Below are 17226 nucleotides of genomic sequence, written 5' to 3' on the forward strand. Positions count from 1 at the left end.
CATGTAGAATGGTGTAATTGCTTAGGGTAGTAATTTGGTAATGCCTCTAAAATCATTAGATAATACTCAGGATTTCCACTCTTCAGTATATATGCCAGAAAAATTCTTACATGTGGGCATTATGACACACGAAGCAGCTTTATCTGTGCTAGAAAAAAAAAAAGAAAAAGAAATAAAAATCACCATAAGAATAGATAGAAATGTCTTTTATAAACATTCTGGAGTACGTACGGCTTTAACCAATTAAACTTAATAAACCTAATCAAAGTGTAGGAAGTTAATGTTTGTTAAAAATAAAGTTATTTAAATAAATTACACATTGGGACACTGAGTGAGTTTTAAAGGTTTAATAGTTGAATCTTTTATCATCTTCTCTCCTGTTTCATCATAGTATAGTGTTACATGTAAAAGTGAATCCATAAGCTATGACCTGGGGCTGCTACATTTCTAAGAAGAGACCCTTAACACAGGTTGCTAAAGGTACAGCATTGAGATATAGGTATTCTAGAATCTTCTCCTCATGAGCTCAGCTGCTGGTATAATCTCCACACCAATGGTAGCATTGGTCATCTATGATTACCAACCAGTAATTCCTTCCAGAATCATCATAAGTTATGTGCCATCAGGGCTCTCCGTGACTGCTCTTCCACAAAAAACTGGTCATTTTAAAGAATATACTGTTCATCTTTTTTTTTTCTTTCTGGTTCAGGATCTCGCTCTGTTGTCCAGGCTGGAATGCAGTGGTGCCATCATGGTTCATTGTAGCCTCAACCTTCTGAGCTCAAGTGATCTTCCCACCTCAGCCTCTTCCCATGTAGCTGGGAGTGTGCCACCATGCTTGGCTAATTTTTTAATTTTGTGTAGAAATAGGGTCTCACAACGTTGCCCAGGCTAATCTCGAATTCCTGGCTTCAATCGATTCTCCTGCCTTGGCCTACCAAAGCACTGGGATTATAGGTGAGAGCCACCGCACTAAACCTAGCCATTATTCTTTATAACTTTTTTGTTGTTTTTGGGACAGAGTTTCACTCTTTTTGCCCAGGCTGGAGTGCAGTGGCATGATCTCGGCTCGCTGCAACCTCCACCTCCTAGGTTCAAGTGATTATCCTGCCTCAGCCTCTGGAGTAGCTGGGATTACAGGCACGTGCCACCATGCCCAGCTAGTTTTGTATTTTTAGCAGATACAAGGTTTCACCATTTTGGCCATGCTAGTCTCAAACTCCTGATCCGCCCGCCTCGGCCTTCCAAAGTACTGGGATTACAGGAATGAGCCACTGTATCCGGCCGTTATTCTTTATAACTTTTTATATGTCTAAAGTATCCTATTAGATTGAGTCCTATAAAACTGCTGATATTTGTTTGTTTTAGATTCATAAAAATTGCTGTTTCGTGTGGTGTAACCGAATATAATGATGAAGATGATGATGAATTGAGAGGGGACTTTCTTACTAAGTGATTGGTTGTTATTTAACACCTATGGGTGAACCTCTTTTCCCTCAGTTATCTGCCTGCCAGCAGGGTGGCACAGAAACCACACTTTGGGAAACACCAGTTTAGTTACCAATCAAGACCTGGGTCTTGACTCTCAAGACACTATGGGCCCTGGGGATGAGAAGCTTGGGGCCTGAGGCTGAAAGCAGAGGAAAGAGAGGGTGCTGAGGGATCTTTTGAGAAGGGCAGTGAAGCTGGTCACATGTAAAATGCTCAGGCTTGGGGCTGAGGTGGTCCTTGAGGTCACCTACCTGTTGGGTGAGGGGTAATTGGCTTCTCTACCTCCTGCTCCTCCAGCTAGAAATCAATGATGATATAATTTTAAAAATTCAGATATCATTTATTGATTGAGAATATTGGGGAGTTAGATGCTTTCTGTATATGGTCTCATCATCACCAAAAATAATTCAAGGTAAGCATCAATCATCTTACTCTATGGATGCGGCTAAGGTGTAAGTTACAGAACCTGGGCCAGAACCTGCATTCCTGGGAGGAACGCTGGGCTGCAGATTTTAAAAAGGAGAAGAGGGCTGGGAACACAGCATCTGCTGGGGTGGCTACTTCCCCCCGAGAGGCAGAGGAGATCAGCTCCCTGGATCCACGGCCGTGTCCAGGCTGGCCCCTGTGGCTGCTGTGTGCCTGCCCACAGACCAGGCTGTTGCATCTCAGCCTGAGTCACTTGGCCGCTGCTCAGGGATGTGGACGGCTACCTTTGCTTCTTGGGTTTCCCAGCAAGGCATGTGGAGTTCACTCCTGGCTTATGACTGAAAGCAGTAGGGAGAGTGGGTGGAGACTGGCGTGTCGTCTACAGGATGACAGCACGACCCACTGTGGCTCACGTGGGCCAGAGGTAGGAGTCAGGAGACCTGGGCCCAGTTGGGTGCTGGAGTTGGCTTCACCATCTCCTCCTCCACCCCATTATTTCCAGAACCGTATTCCCCTCTGCCACTCCCACATTGCCACCACTACTTCCATAGTCACCATTACTTTCATCACCTCTACCACTCTGTCATCACCACCACCATCATCACCACCACTGTCATCACCACCACCATCATCACCACCACTATCATCACCACCACTATCACCACCACCTCCGTCATCACCACCATGATCATCACCACTACCATCACCACCACTATCATCACCACCACTGTCATCACCACCACCATCATCACCACCACTATCATCACCACCACTATCATCGCCACCACTGTCACCACCACCTCCGTCATCACCACCATGATCATCACCACTACCATCACCACCACTATCATCACCACCACATCATCACCACCACCATCATCACCACCACTATCATCACCACCACTATCACCACCACCTCCGTCATCACCACCATCATCACCACCACCATCATCACCAACACTGTCATCACCACCACCATCATCGCCACCACTCTCATCACCACCACTATCACCATCACCTCCGTCATCACCACCACGATCATCACCACTACCATCACCACCACCATCATCACCACCATCATCACCACCACTATCATCACCACCACCATCACCACTACCATCACCACCACCATCATTACCACCTCTGTCACCACCACCATCATCATCACCACTACCGTCTTCACACCTCCATCATCACCACCACCATCATCACCACCTCCATCATCACCACCTCCATCATCACCACCTCTGTCATCACCACCATCATCATCACCACTACCATCATCACACCTCCATCATCACTACCACCTTCATCACCACTTCTCTCATCACCACCACCTTCATCACCACCTCCATCATCATCACCTCTGTCATCACCACCATCATCACCACCACCTCTGTCATTACCATCACCATCATCATCATCACTACTATCATCACCAAAACCATCATCACCACCTTCATCATCACCATCACCATCATCAGCACCATCATCACCACCTCCATCACCACCACCACCATCATCACCACCTTCATCATCACCACCACCTCCATAATCACCACCACCATCATTACCACCTCCATCATCACCACCACCGTCATCACCACCACCATTCCTGCCACCTCTATCATTATTCTTTTTTTTTTTTTCTGAGACAGAGTCTTGATCTGTCACCCAGGCTGAAGTGCAGTGGCATGATCTCAGCTCACTACAACCTCCGCCTCCAGGTTCAAGCGATTCTCCTGCCTCAGCCTCCTGAGTAGCTGGGATTACAGGCATGCACCATCACGGTTGGCTAATTTTTGTATTTTTAGTAGAGACAGGGTTTCACCATGTTGGCCAGGCTGGTCTCAAACTCCTGGCCTCATGTGATCCACCCACCTCAACCTCCCAAAGTGCTGCAATTACAGGTGTCAGCCACCACAAGTGGCCATGTGGTTAGTATAAATGGATTTGAATCCCTGCTTTATTACATATAAGCTTGAACATGCCCTCTTAGAGCGCTATGTCTTAGTTTCCTCATCTGGGAAATGATGTTCATCATGTGTTAGACTGGGCCTGGTATGTAGTAGCCATCTAACAAACTCATTCATTTATTGAATAAATGAATCAACCCCAGTGGGACACTAACAGAAACAGGGAAAACAATCATGAACAAAAAAAAAAAAAAAAAGAAAGAAAATTGCTGGTCTTATGCAGCTTACAGTCTTATTAGTTAAAGGTAAATCTGGGCCAGGTATGGTGTCTCACACCGGTAATCCTAACATCTCAGTGATCCTCCTTCCTCGGCCTTCCAAAGTCCTGGGATTACAGGCGTGAGCCACTGCGCCTGGCCTGCTCTGAAGTTTTAAAAGACAGACTAAATACTCCATGCAGGCAAATTGCATTTAGTAAGCTAAGATCAAAGTTTCCAGGTCACAGTGCATTTTTTTTCTTTCCTTTGAAGTCTTATCAAGAGCACATTCAAGATAGATCTTCTCTTGAATAGATATGCATATATACAAAGATAGACACCTATTTTTAACTATTACCTTTCCCTCATATCAACACCCTCTTTCAGTCCGTCTGTCTCTGAGTGTACGTGATCATTTGCAAAGTGAAACTGCCATCCTTGCCAAGTTACAGAATTTCCTGAAGTCAATGTAAATGACGCTGGAGAGCTATTCAGAGCACCCACAAAGATATCAACAAATGAGCATGTGGTAGAGCTAGGCTAAGAAACAACTGAGAAAGAGGAAATTGACAAGAAGACTGGACAGGTGCTTAAAACAGATAATTTCATTATGAAAAGACAAAGAAAGACCCGTTGGTAAACCAGTAGTACTTTCAAACGTTTTTGTAAAAATGACTTCCTTTCTGTGTGATCATGGCGTGAAACTTGCAGAAAACGATGTCATATTATGTGTCCCAACAAATTTTTTATCAGAAAATTATGCCTAAAAGAAAAAATATACATCAGTCCTGGCTTCATACTCTGTTCATTCTAAAAATTAGTACAGTATTGCAATTATAATTTCATTAGCTAAAGACAGAATAGTGTCTACAAATTTTAGTTTCATTTAGTTTCATTTTTAAGGTAGAGTCTCAATCAAATAATTAAATCCATTTTCCCCTCAATATTTACTATGAAATTTTAGTCCCATTCTGACTAGATTTCCTTTTACCTGACTTTCTCTGGCACTAATGATCCTTGAAGATAAAAAATCTCCTGCCAAGGTATTATAAAGCAAAGGACACAATAACCAGTTCTGCAGGAAGGTGAGTGAAACCTTCCACTAAGTAATATTTGGGCTGGGTATTGAAGGATGCTGAGATTACAGGTGTGAGCCACCACGCCCAGCCTCCTCCTCTTTTCTAGCCACATTTGCTGCTTAGACAATCCATCCAGCCCCATATCTTTAAATCCCATCTGTATGCCCTTGACTTACACATGTCAGTCACCGTTCCAGACCTCCTCCAGGAACTCAATAATCCTAATCCACTTCACAACCTGACTTTACATCTGCTTCTTCCAGGAAGGCTTCTCAGATTAATCCACCCACTGCTCACCAGTTCTGTATACTCCTTGTCCCCAGCATTTGCAGTTGCTGACAACATTGAAGCTTCACTGGAAACTTGACATCTTGCAAAGAGTTTTCGCAGATCAAATAGCACATATTGGGGAGCCCCTCAAAAACTGCGTGACCTTGGGCAAGTTAGTTGACTTCTGTGAGCCCGTATCTGTGAAATGGAAGTAGAAATAAACTCCCACTTCTTACGGTTTCTGTGGCACCTAAAGGAGACATGGTCTATGAAACACCAGTGCTTAGCACAGAGTAAGTGTCCACTACACATTAGTATTTATTACTTTTTTTTTTGAGGCAGAGTCTCACTCTGTCGCCCAGGCTGGAATACAGTAGTGTGATCTCCCCTTACTGCAGCCTCCACCTCCTGGGCTTAAGTGATCCTCCCACCTCAGCCTCCCAAGTAGCTGGGACTACAGGCACATGCCACCATGCCTGAATAATTTTTGCATTTTTGGTACAGATGAGGTCTTACTATGTTGTCTGGTCTGGTCTCAAGCCCCTGGGCTCAAGTTCAATCCCAAAATGCTGGGATTATAGGCGCAAGCCACTACACCTGGCCAATTTATTACTACTATTATCTGGAAATGACCTGGCAAGTTAGATGTTTTGATCTCCATTTTATTACGAGGAACCCAAAGCACACAGACTAGAGCAATTTGTGCAACTCACAGCAGCCAGCAGGAAATCAAGCCACATTTCCTGCCTTTCTGTTCTACTTCCCCACATCCTTCAGAGATTCCATTTCTAACATTCCACTTTATGTCCAACGGCATTCATCTCACATGTGAATTTTGAATCATTCTCCTATTTCTGGTTACACCCAATAACAATGACAATACTCTGCTTCTCAGGCCTTTGTGACTTTTGCAAGCATATTCATGTAGGATTTCACACTTGAATTGCCCAGCAATTCTGCAGTATGGGTAAGGTACATCCCACAGTGTGGGCAGGCACATCCTCATTTTGCAGACAGGAAAACTGAGACTCAGAGTGGCAAAGTCACTTGTTCATGATTTCACAGTACAAAATGGCAAAAACCATTGTTAGAATTCAAGGGCTGGCGGGGCGCGGTGGCTCACGCCTGTAATCCCAGCACGTTGGGAGGCCGAGGCGGGCGGATCATGAGGTCAAGAGATCGAGACCATCCTGGCTAACACAATGAAACCCCCGTCTCCACTAAAAATTACAAAAAAATTAGCCGGGCATGGTGGCGGGTGCCTGTAGTCCCAGCTACTCGGGAGGCTGAGGCAGGAGAATGGCATGAACCCGGGAGGTGGAACTTGCAGTGAGCCAAGATCGTGCCACTGCGCTCCAGCCTGGGCAACAGAGCGAGACTCCATCTCAAAAAAAAAAAAGAATTCAAGGGCTAAGCCAGGGTTCACCTTCCAGCCTACCACAAACTCACATGCCTTCTCTTTCCCACTCTCTCCTACCACCAAAAGATTCTGCATTCAGCAGACCCTCAATGAATTATAGGGAGCTGCCCCTTCCAGAGAGGGTAACAATGTGCACCATGATCATCTTCAGACCCCAAGGAAGACCCAAGAAAGGCGAGTGGGGTGAGCGGCTGCCTTAAGCCGACCCAGCTCTGGAAATTCTGTCCCCAACTCAGGCATCATGTAGGGGGTCATTCTAAGTATTCAAAGTATTTGGGTAGAAGGTCTTTCAGAAGCAAGTTGGTTGTTTATTCATGGAACTTCCTCCCAAGATGGAGAAACCACAGGGGTAAGTTCTCTTTTCCAAGTAAATACATTAATCTGCTTCTCCAAATTTGAACTGTGCAGGGAACAGAGATTCCCCAAACTCTTGCAAAGCCAGATTCCACCCATCCGGGAACCAGCCTCATCCATTGCCCACCATTCTTCAGTCAACGAACGTGTTGCTAGGAGCCTACAAACTGCCATTCTGTGTGTGTGTGTGTGTGTCAGTGCTGGGGTGGGGGAGTAGACAAGTGTGGTTGGCATGCAAAAAGAAGTATTTTTATTTATTTATTTATTAGGGACAGGGTCTCACTCCATCATCCAGGCTGGAGTGCAGTGGCATGATTATAGCTCACTGCAGTTTCGAACTCCTGGGCTCAAACGGTCCTGCTGCTTCCTGAGTAGCTGGAACTACAGGTGTGTACCACCACACCCAGCTAATTTTTAAAATATTTTTTGTAGAGATGGGGTCTTGCTATGTTGCCCAAGCTCAACACGAATTATTCTTAATGTGAAGGGAAATGTCTTCACAGAGGGTGTTAGGGGCTGAATTGAGTCCCCCATCCCTATTCATACGAAGTCCTAAAACCTGGCACCTCAGAATGTGACTGTATTTGGAGACCAACTCTTCAATGAGGAGAATGGTTAAAATGAGGTCATTAGGGGCCAGGCACGGTGGCTCGTGCCTGTAATCCCAGCACTTTGGGAGGTCAAAGCGGGCAGATCATGAGGTCAAGAGACAGAGTCCATCCTGGCCACTTAGTGAAACCCTGTCTCTACTAAAAATACAAAAATAGCCGGGCTTGGTGGCAGGTGCCTGTAGTGTCAGCTACTTGGGAGGCTGAGGCAGGAGAATCTCTTGAACCCAGAAGGTGGGAGTTGCAGTGAGGTGAGATCGCCCTACTGCACTCCAGCCTGGGCAATAGAGTAAGCCTCTGTCTCAAAAAAAATAAAATAGAGATGGAGGTTGTGCTATGTTGCCCAGGCTAGTCTTGAACTCCTGGCCTCAAGTGATCCTCCTGCTTCAGCCTTCCAAAGTGCTGGATTACAGGCACAAGCCACTGCGCTCAGCCAGAAAATAACATTTTTATTGCTGAAGCCACCCAGTCCATGGTACTTTAATATGGTAGGCTGAGCAGACTCGTGCAAAGGGAATATCCTTTTGCATCACGGATTGTGTCCATTGTTGGACACAATTTCCACTCCTCCATATTGCCTTGCACATGCCTGCTTTACTCATCGACATTGCCTCACTTCTCCTGATGGTTTATGAATTTATACTTACTAAGAGGCTACTTGTGGAAAGGCTAAGAACCACTTTCAATCTTCCATCCCACGTGACTGCCAAACGCGTTATCATCAGGGTGGCTTCCCATCCACTCATCTGAACAAGATATTGAAAGAACCACCATTCATCTACTGCTCTGTATTCTTCCGTTCCAGGAAAATTTCTGGCTTTATTTCTTTGATGCCTTCTTCCCTTCTGTCTTCTCGCTTCTCTTTTCAGAGAATCCCTAAACTCTTTTAGTCAGTTGTCTGGATACTCATTCGTAGAGGCCCGACCAATCTTGCATACCTACCCAGGCTTCTGTTGCCGTATATAGAAAGCAGAATGATGGGAAAAAAGGGAGGCAGCTAGAATGCAGTGAGTTAAATTGTGTCCCTAAAAAAGATATGTCCGTGGCCAGGTACAGTGGCTCACGCCTGTAATTCCAGAAGTTTGAAAGGCTGAGGTGGGAGGGTGGCTTGAGCCCAGGAGTTCAAGACCCACCTGGGCAACATAAAGAGCCCTCATTTCTACCAAAAAAAAAAAGATATGTTCAAGTCCTAACTCTCCATATATGAGCAAACTTAATTCGAAATAGGATCTTTGCAGATTTCATTAAGGATCTCAAGATGAGGTCATCCTTGATTTAGGTTTGACACGGGTCAAAATCCAATGACTCGTGTCCCTATAAGGAAAGTAGAGGGAGATTTGAGACACAGGAGAGAGAGGAGAAGGCCACGTGAAGATGGAGGCAGGGGCGCCCAGGGGTGGTGGCTCACACCTGTAGTCCCAGCACTTTGGGAGGCCAAGGTGAGAGGATGGCTTGAGTCCAGGAGTTCAAGACCAGCCTGGGCAACACAGAAAGACCTCATCTCTACAAAAAAAATTCTAAAAATTAGTAGACATGGAGGTGTGCGTCTGTAGTCCCAGCTATTCTGGTAGCTGAGGATCACTTGAGCCTGAGAGGTCGAGGCTGCAGTGAGCTATGATCGTGCGACTACACTTCAACATGGGCGACAGAGAGACCCTGTTTCAAAAAAATAACCAGTCTCCACATTTTATTTTGGGGAAATTGGGTTCGGTTCATGCTGGTCCCACTTCCCTGTTGCAATGATTTTACTAAATGAAATCTTCAGGGCATTAACTAGTGGTGGGCTCTGTTTATCTTTGATGAACAGAGCCAGAGGTATAAAAACAGCGTGCTCATTCTCCTCCCTTCCAATCTCCTGTCTGGGCCCTCACTGGCCAATGGGAGCCTGTGGGTGGTGGGCGCTGCAGCTGCCTGTTGATTGGGGCTCTTATGGTCAGCACCTGTGCAGGCGGCAGGTGTGGAAGTGAAGAGAAGGCAGAGGAACCACTCTGGAGGCAACAGAAGCTAGCCAGCACATCCTGCTTCGGGCTTCTCGTGGCATCAGCAAGAGTCTTGTCATGACTGTACTTGGGAGGCCGAGACGGGCGGATCACGAGGTCAGCAGATCGAGACCATCCTGGCTAATACGGTGAAACCGCCGTCTCTACTAAAAAATAGAAAAAAAAAATAGCCGGGCGACGAGGCGGGCGCCTGTAGTCCCAGCTACTCGGGAGGCTGAGGCAGGAGAATGGCGTAAACCCGGGAGGCGGAGCTTGCAGTGAGCTGAGATCCGGCTACTGCACTCCAGCCTGGGCGGCAGAGCAAGACTCCGTCTCAAAAAAAAAAAAAAAAAAGTATTTCAAGGCCAGGTGCGATGGCTCATGCCTATAATCCCAGCACTTTAGGAGGCTGAGGTGGACAGATCACTTGAGGCCAGGAGTTTGAGACCACCCTGGGAAACTCAGCAAAACCCCATCTCTACAAAAAATACAAAATTAGCCGCATGTGGTGGTGCACACCCGTAGTCCCAGCTACTGGTGGGACTGAGAAGTGGAAGGATTGCTTGAGCCCAGGAGGTCAAGCCTGCAGTGAGCCAAGATTGCGCCACTGCACTCTAGCCTGGGTGACAGAGCAAGACCCTGTTTCCAAATAAAAAACATTCTGAAAAGGTCTCACTTCTTCTGGGCAATGTGCTCTGAACTTCCAGCTTAGGTCTCAGGACACACCTAAGACACAGGGGCTCTCCAGGTGAGTTCTGATGTCAGACAAAGACATGCGTGACCCTGCCTGTTGGGTCACATGGCCGGCAGGATGACTCTGAAGGCCTCTTGTGTGTCTGGCCTGTGCCTGAATCCCAGCCAAGGGAAGCGGCCGCCCAGTCCCAAGGCCTGGCTTTCGGTTTCAGGCTGCCTGTGGTCACACCAAAGTTAAGGACTCTAGAAAATGTTTTCCTAGTTCTGCAACCTCCGGAAACCCCCTAAAACTCCCAGCAGGTGGGAAGGCACAAGGGGCTGTGAGGAGGAAGCCCCACAGGCTGAAGCCCCAGAGGCCCCAGCCCCTACGCTTTGCTGGGGCGCCTCCCTCCTTCTAGGATCTGAGAGTAAGCTTTCTCTTCTGACATTCCTCAGCCTGGCCCTCCTGCCAGGCTCCACTCCTCACCAGGAGTGGAGAATACTCATTTACTCATTTATTAGATTTTTATTTATTATATGTATATATTTATTATGGTATTTATTTTTAGAGACAGCGTCTCACTTAGTCACCTAGGCTGTTAGTGTAGTGGCATAATCATAGTTCACTATAGCCTCGAACTCCTGGGCTCAAGTGAGCCTCCCTTCTCAGCCTCCCAAGTAGCTGGGACTATATACATGCACCACCAAAGCCAGCTAATTTTTCAATTTTTTTATAGAGACAAGGTCTCACTCTATTGCCCACGCTGGTTTCAAACTCATGGGCTCGAGCAATCTTCCCACTTTGGCCTCCCAAAGTGCTGGGATTACAGCTGTAAGGCACTGTGCCTGACCTGGAGAATATTTAAAATCCAGGAAGGAAACAGAAACTGTACTATTAGGAGGCAGGACAATGGCTCCTCTGGCGGGGGAGTGGCTGGAAGGGACTGAGCCCCACGGGGCTTCTGAGGGTTGCAAACATCCTATTTCTTGGTCTGGATGCTGGATCTCCAGGGGTGTTCAGTTTGTGAAAAGGCATTAAATTGTACATTTATGATTTTGCACTTTATGTATGTTATGCTATTGTTTAAAAATGTTTTTTTTTTTTTTGACAGAGTGAAACTTTGGAAAATAGACTGCCAGTTTCTCAAAAGGTACAAATGGAGCTGGGCATGCTGACTCACACCTCTAATCCCAGTGCTTTGGGAGGCCGAGGCAGGAGGATCACTTGAGACCAGGAGTTGGAGATCAGCCTGGGCAATATAGTGAGACCCCCATCTCTACAAATATAAAAGTAGCTGGGCATGGTGGTGCACTCCTGCAGTCCCAGCTACTCAGGAGGCTGAGGCAGGAGCCCAGGAGTTGGAGGCTGCAGTGAGCTGCGATCACACCACTGCACTGTAGCCTGGGCAACAAAGTGAGACCCTCTCTCTCTAAAAAGAAAAAGAAAAAAAGAAAGATGCTCTAAAATTGACTGTGGTGAAGCATGGACAACTTCGTTTATATACTACAAGCCAATGGCTGGCCACAGTGGCTCACAGCTGTAATCCCAGCACTTTGGGAGGCTGAGGTGAAATGATCACTTGAGTCCAAGAGTTCGAGACCAGTCTGGACGACAAAGGGAGACCTCATCACTACAAACAAATTCCAAAAGTTAGCAGACATGGTGGTCCAGTTACTCAGAGGCAAGGTGGGAGAATTGCTCGAACTCAGGAGGCAGAGGTTGTAGTGAGCCGAGATTGCACCACTGCACTCCAGCCTGGGTGATAGAGTGAGACTCTGTCTCCAAAGAAAGAAAGAAAGAAAGAAAAAAGCCATTGAATTGTACACTCTTTTTTTTTTTTTTGAGACGGAGTCTCGCTAATGGATGAGTTGTATGGTATGAGAATTACACCTCAATAAAACTGTTATAAGAAATTCAGGTTGGGCGCGGTGGCTCACGCCTGTAATCTCAACACTTTGGGAGGCCGAGGCGGGTGGATCACGAGGTCAGGTGATCGAGAACACGGTGAAACCCCGTCTCTACTAAAAATACAAAATATTAGCCAGGCGTGGTGGCCGGTGCCTGTAATCCCAGCTACTCAGGAGGCTGAGGCAGGAGAATGGTGTGAACTCGGGAGGCAGAGCTTGCAGTGAGCCGAGATCGCGCCACTGCCCTCCAGCCTGGGCGACTGAGCGAGACTCCGTCTCAAAAAAAAGAAAAAAAAGAAAAAAAGATATTCAGCAGGGCATAGAAACGAAACATAGTGAGTTTTTGGCCAACGTCAGCACCATTACCTCAGATTTTTCCACCACATCGTCTGCTACATACTTGACTAGCCTGGACTCCAGTCGACTGAGCCCTGAGATGCAGTCCATGGCAGAGAGCAACAGGGACCAGGCAGACGCTGAGAGAAGGAAATTCATCAGCGAAGGGCGGCCTGTGGAAACCGACAGTGAGAGCGAGTTTCCCGTTTTCCCCACAGCTTTGACTTCAGAGAGGCTTTTCTGAGGAAAACTGCAGAAAGTGACTAAGAGCAGCCGGAGAAATTCTGAAGGAAGTGAAGTAAGTTGCACAGAGGGAAGTTTAACACCAAGTTTAGATAGCCGGAGACAGCTCTTCAGTTCCTATAAACTCATCGCATGTGATACTCTGTCCAGGAAAAATCAGCTAGGTTCAGGTCAGACAGTGGAAGTCTAGGAGATGCCAAGAACGAGAAAGAAACACTTTCATTAACTAAAGTGTTTGATGGTAAGCCAAGAGGGAGTTTACTGACCCCCACCAGAGGCGAATCCGAAAACAGGAACCCACATGGAAAACGAAAATAGTAGATCGGTTCAAACTGAGACCCAGAGCCCCTGGCCATGACATGTTTGGAGTAGGGAATCACAAAGCGAATGCTGAGACTGCTAAAAGGAAAAGCATCTGGCGCAGACGTACTCTAGGAGGGCACAGAGATGCTACTGAAATCAGCGTTTTGAATTTTTGGAAAGTGCATGAGCAGAGCGGGGAGAGAGAATCTGAACTTTCAGCTGTGAACGGGTTCAAACCAAAATGCTCAGCCCAGGACCTTTCCATCTCAGACTGGCTGGCCGGGAAACGCCTACGCACTAGTACTTCTGATCTTAGCAGAGGAGAAAGTGGAGCTCCCCAGAGGGAGAACCCAAGCACCTGAGAAACAGCCACCACTGACACACCTTTGGCCTTTCAGTGCGACACAGGCGATTCTTCCAGTACCTTAGCTTCAACAAACAGGCCCCTTCTTTCCATACCACCACAGTCACCTGACCAAGTGAACGGAGAAAGCTTCCAGAACGTGAGCAAAAATGCTAATTCTGCAGCGAATGCCCAACCTCATAAACTGTCCGAAACCCCAGGCAATAAATCACAATTTCATCCCTGTCTTTAAACTGGGGGTATGTCCACTCTAGCAAGTAAAAAGCTACTGCTGCACATTCCAAGTGCTGTCAATATTTTCTTGTACCAGAATTGTTATTATGCAGCCTTCATTGGGGCTGGTTTCATCATTTTGCACGGTGAAATAGCTTTACAGTGGATTACTACAGCCAGAAGAACATATATATACGTATTTTAAAATATATCGGATAGTTGTGTACAAATGAGCAAAGCATTTATTGCAACTTACTACATAGCATATACCCCAAGTCACTGAAGAAAATCACTGGCATTAGTGTGCAGCAAATTTGTTCTTTTGGTTTCATCACAAACAAAAGTGCTTCATCATAAAAATACATCTGGTTTTTAGAGTGCCATATTGTTAAAATTAGATAACTTACATTGAATAAATGAATGCGTTTTATCAGTAACAAATTTCATTACATTTACCAGTTTTAACACGGGTGGATACAGAACTTCCATTCTTTAGTCATTCCAGGTGGATCTGAGTTTTATATTCAAGCTTTTAACACAGATTTTGAGTTTTGTGTGACTTGAATTTTTAATCTTTCTGTAAAATACGTAACTTAAATGAACGTATTAAATGTGTATCTTTTCTTCAGATACCAGATTTGGTATAAATGTTGTAACATAGGTGTGTAGCTAGTGGATCCTGGATGGAACTGGCTTCTTTATCAAGAAGAATATAATTCTGCCTGGGGACTTAATGAATCCAAACCTGTGTCATGCCTGTGTGCATATCCAGTTAAACACTGGAAATAAAAATCATTTTGGTGAAAAAAAAAAAAAAAGAAAAAAAGATATTCAGCAGGGCATAGAAACGAAACATAGTGAGTTTTTGGCCAACGTCAGCACCATTACCTCAGATTTTTCCACCACATCGTCTGCTACATACTTGACTAGCCTGGACTCCAGTCGACTGAGCCCTGAGATGCAGTCCATGGCAGAGAGCAACAGGGACCAGGCAGACGCTGAGAGAAGGAAATTCATCAGCGAAGGGCGGCCTGTGGAAACCGACAGTGAGAGCGAGTTTCCCGTTTTCCCCACAGCTTTGACTTCAGAGAGGCTTTTCTGAGGAAAACTGCAGAAAGTGACTAAGAGCAGCTGGAGAAATTCTGAAGGAAGTGAAGTAAGTTGCACAGAGGGAAGTTTAACACCAAGTTTAGATAGCCGGAGACAGCTCTTCAGTTCCTATAAACTCATCGCATGTGATACTCTGTCCAGGAAAAATCAGCTAGGTTCAGGTCAGACAGTGGAAGTCTAGGAGATGCCAAGAACGAGAAAGAAACACTTTCATTAACTAAAGTGTTTGATGGTAAGCCAAGAGGGAGTTTACTGACCCCCACCAGAGGCGAATCCGAAAACAGGAACCCACATGGAAAACGAAAATAGTAGATCGGTTCAAACTGAGACCCAGAGCCCCTGGCCATGACATGTTTGGAGTAGGGAATCACAAAGCGAATGCTGAGACTGCTAAAAGGAAAAGCATCTGGCGCAGACGTACTCTAGGAGGGCACAGAGATGCTACTGAAATCAGCGTTTTGAATTTTTGGAAAGTGCATGAGCAGAGCGGGGAGAGAGAATCTGAACTTTCAGCTGTGAACGGGTTCAAACCAAAATGCTCAGCCCAGGACCTTTCCATCTCAGACTGGCTGGCCGGGAAACGCCTACGCACTAGTACTTCTGATCTTAGCAGAGGAGAAAGTGGAGCTCCCCAGAGGGAGAACCCAAGCACCTGAGAAACAGCCACCACTGACACACCTTTGGCCTTTCAGTGCGACACAGGCGATTCTTCCAGTACCTTAGCTTCAACAAACAGGCCCCTTCTTTCCATACCACCACAGTCACCTGACCAAGTGAACGGAGAAAGCTTCCAGAACGTGAGCAAAAATGCTAATTCTGCAGCGAATGCCCAACCTCATAAACTGTCCGAAACCCCAGGCAATAAATCACAATTTCATCCCTGTCTTTAAACTGGGGGTATGTCCACTCTAGCAAGTAAAAAGCTACTGCTGCACATTCCAAGTGCTGTCAATATTTTCTTGTACCAGAATTGTTATTATGCAGCCTTCATTGGGGCTGGTTTCATCATTTTGCACGGTGAAATAGCTTTACAGTGGATTACTACAGCCAGAAGAACATATATATACGTATTTTAAAATATATCGGATAGTTGTGTACAAATGAGCAAAGCATTTATTGCAACTTACTACATAGCATATACCCCAAGTCACTGAAGAAAATCACTGGCATTAGTGTGCAGCAAATTTGTTCTTTTGGTTTCATCACAAACAAAAGTGCTTCATCATAAAAATACATCTGGTTTTTAGAGTGCCATATTGTTAAAATTAGATAACTTACATTGAATAAATGAATGCGTTTTATCAGTAACAAATTTCATTACATTTACCAGTTTTAACACGGGTGGATACAGAACTTCCATTCTTTAGTCATTCCAGGTGGATCTGAGTTTTATATTCAAGCTTTTAACACAGATTTTGAGTTTTGTGTGACTTGAATTTTTAATCTTTCTGTAAAATACGTAACTTAAATGAACGTATTAAATGTGTATCTTTTCTTCAGATACCAGATTTGGTATAAATGTTGTAACATAGGTGTGTAGCTAGTGGATCCTGGATGGAACTGGCTTCTTTATCAAGAAGAATATAATTCTGCCTGGGGACTTAATGAATCCAAACCTGTGTCATGCCTGTGTGCATATCCAGTTAAACACTGGAAATAAAAATCATTTTGGTGAAAAAAAAAGAAAAAAGAAAGAAAGAAAGAAATTCAGCAGGGCATTAGCATTACAAAGAACACCAGACCAATCTGAATGAATGCTGGACAGATGGCCCCACCCACAGGGCTGCACCGGTGCCTACCAGTGGCCTCCAGCCACCAGACAAACATAGACAGTCTGTTGGCTTCCCAGGCTCAGAAAGACTCCAGCTCATAATCTAGTGCAGAGAATCTGGAAGGCGGGAAGTACAGGCAAGATCCAATGCAATCCTTGGGCTCCCTAGAAACAGATCCTGAGATAAGGATATGGGTAGGAATAGTTTATTTGGGGAGGGGTCCAGGAAGGGAAGGAAGTTAGAACAGGTGATGAACAACTGAGGCTCAATCCCACTTCGGGGCGAGGGAGAGGGGGCATTTATCCTCCACCCTGACCATCACTGTGGGGGAATGCTCCTGGGGCATTCACTGCCTCCTTCTCACCCTGGCTTGGGTGGATGGAGCCCACAGGTGCAGAGTCACATGTGCTGGATTTTTGAGTGCCAAAGAGTATGGGCAGGGCAGCCCCAACTCCACCTTGCCTGGGCAGCTCTCAGGTGCTTTGAAATCCTGGGTAAGCCCTGG

General features: G+C 45.8%; 2 pseudogenes; both read left to right on the top strand.

Annotated features, from left to right (window-relative positions):
* The first annotated feature begins 12663 nt into the window (after positions 1–12663).
* Positions 12664–14669, top strand: LOC117097422 (annotated as a pseudogene).
* Positions 14573–16407, top strand: LOC117097423 (annotated as a pseudogene).
* Positions 16408–17226: the final 819 nt, after the last annotated feature.

The sequence above is a fragment of the Trachypithecus francoisi genome, unplaced genomic scaffold (genome assembly GCF_009764315.1).
Source record: "Trachypithecus francoisi isolate TF-2019V2 unplaced genomic scaffold, Tfra_2.0 Lachesis_group15, whole genome shotgun sequence".
Classification (NCBI taxonomy): Eukaryota; Metazoa; Chordata; class Mammalia; order Primates; family Cercopithecidae; genus Trachypithecus; species Trachypithecus francoisi.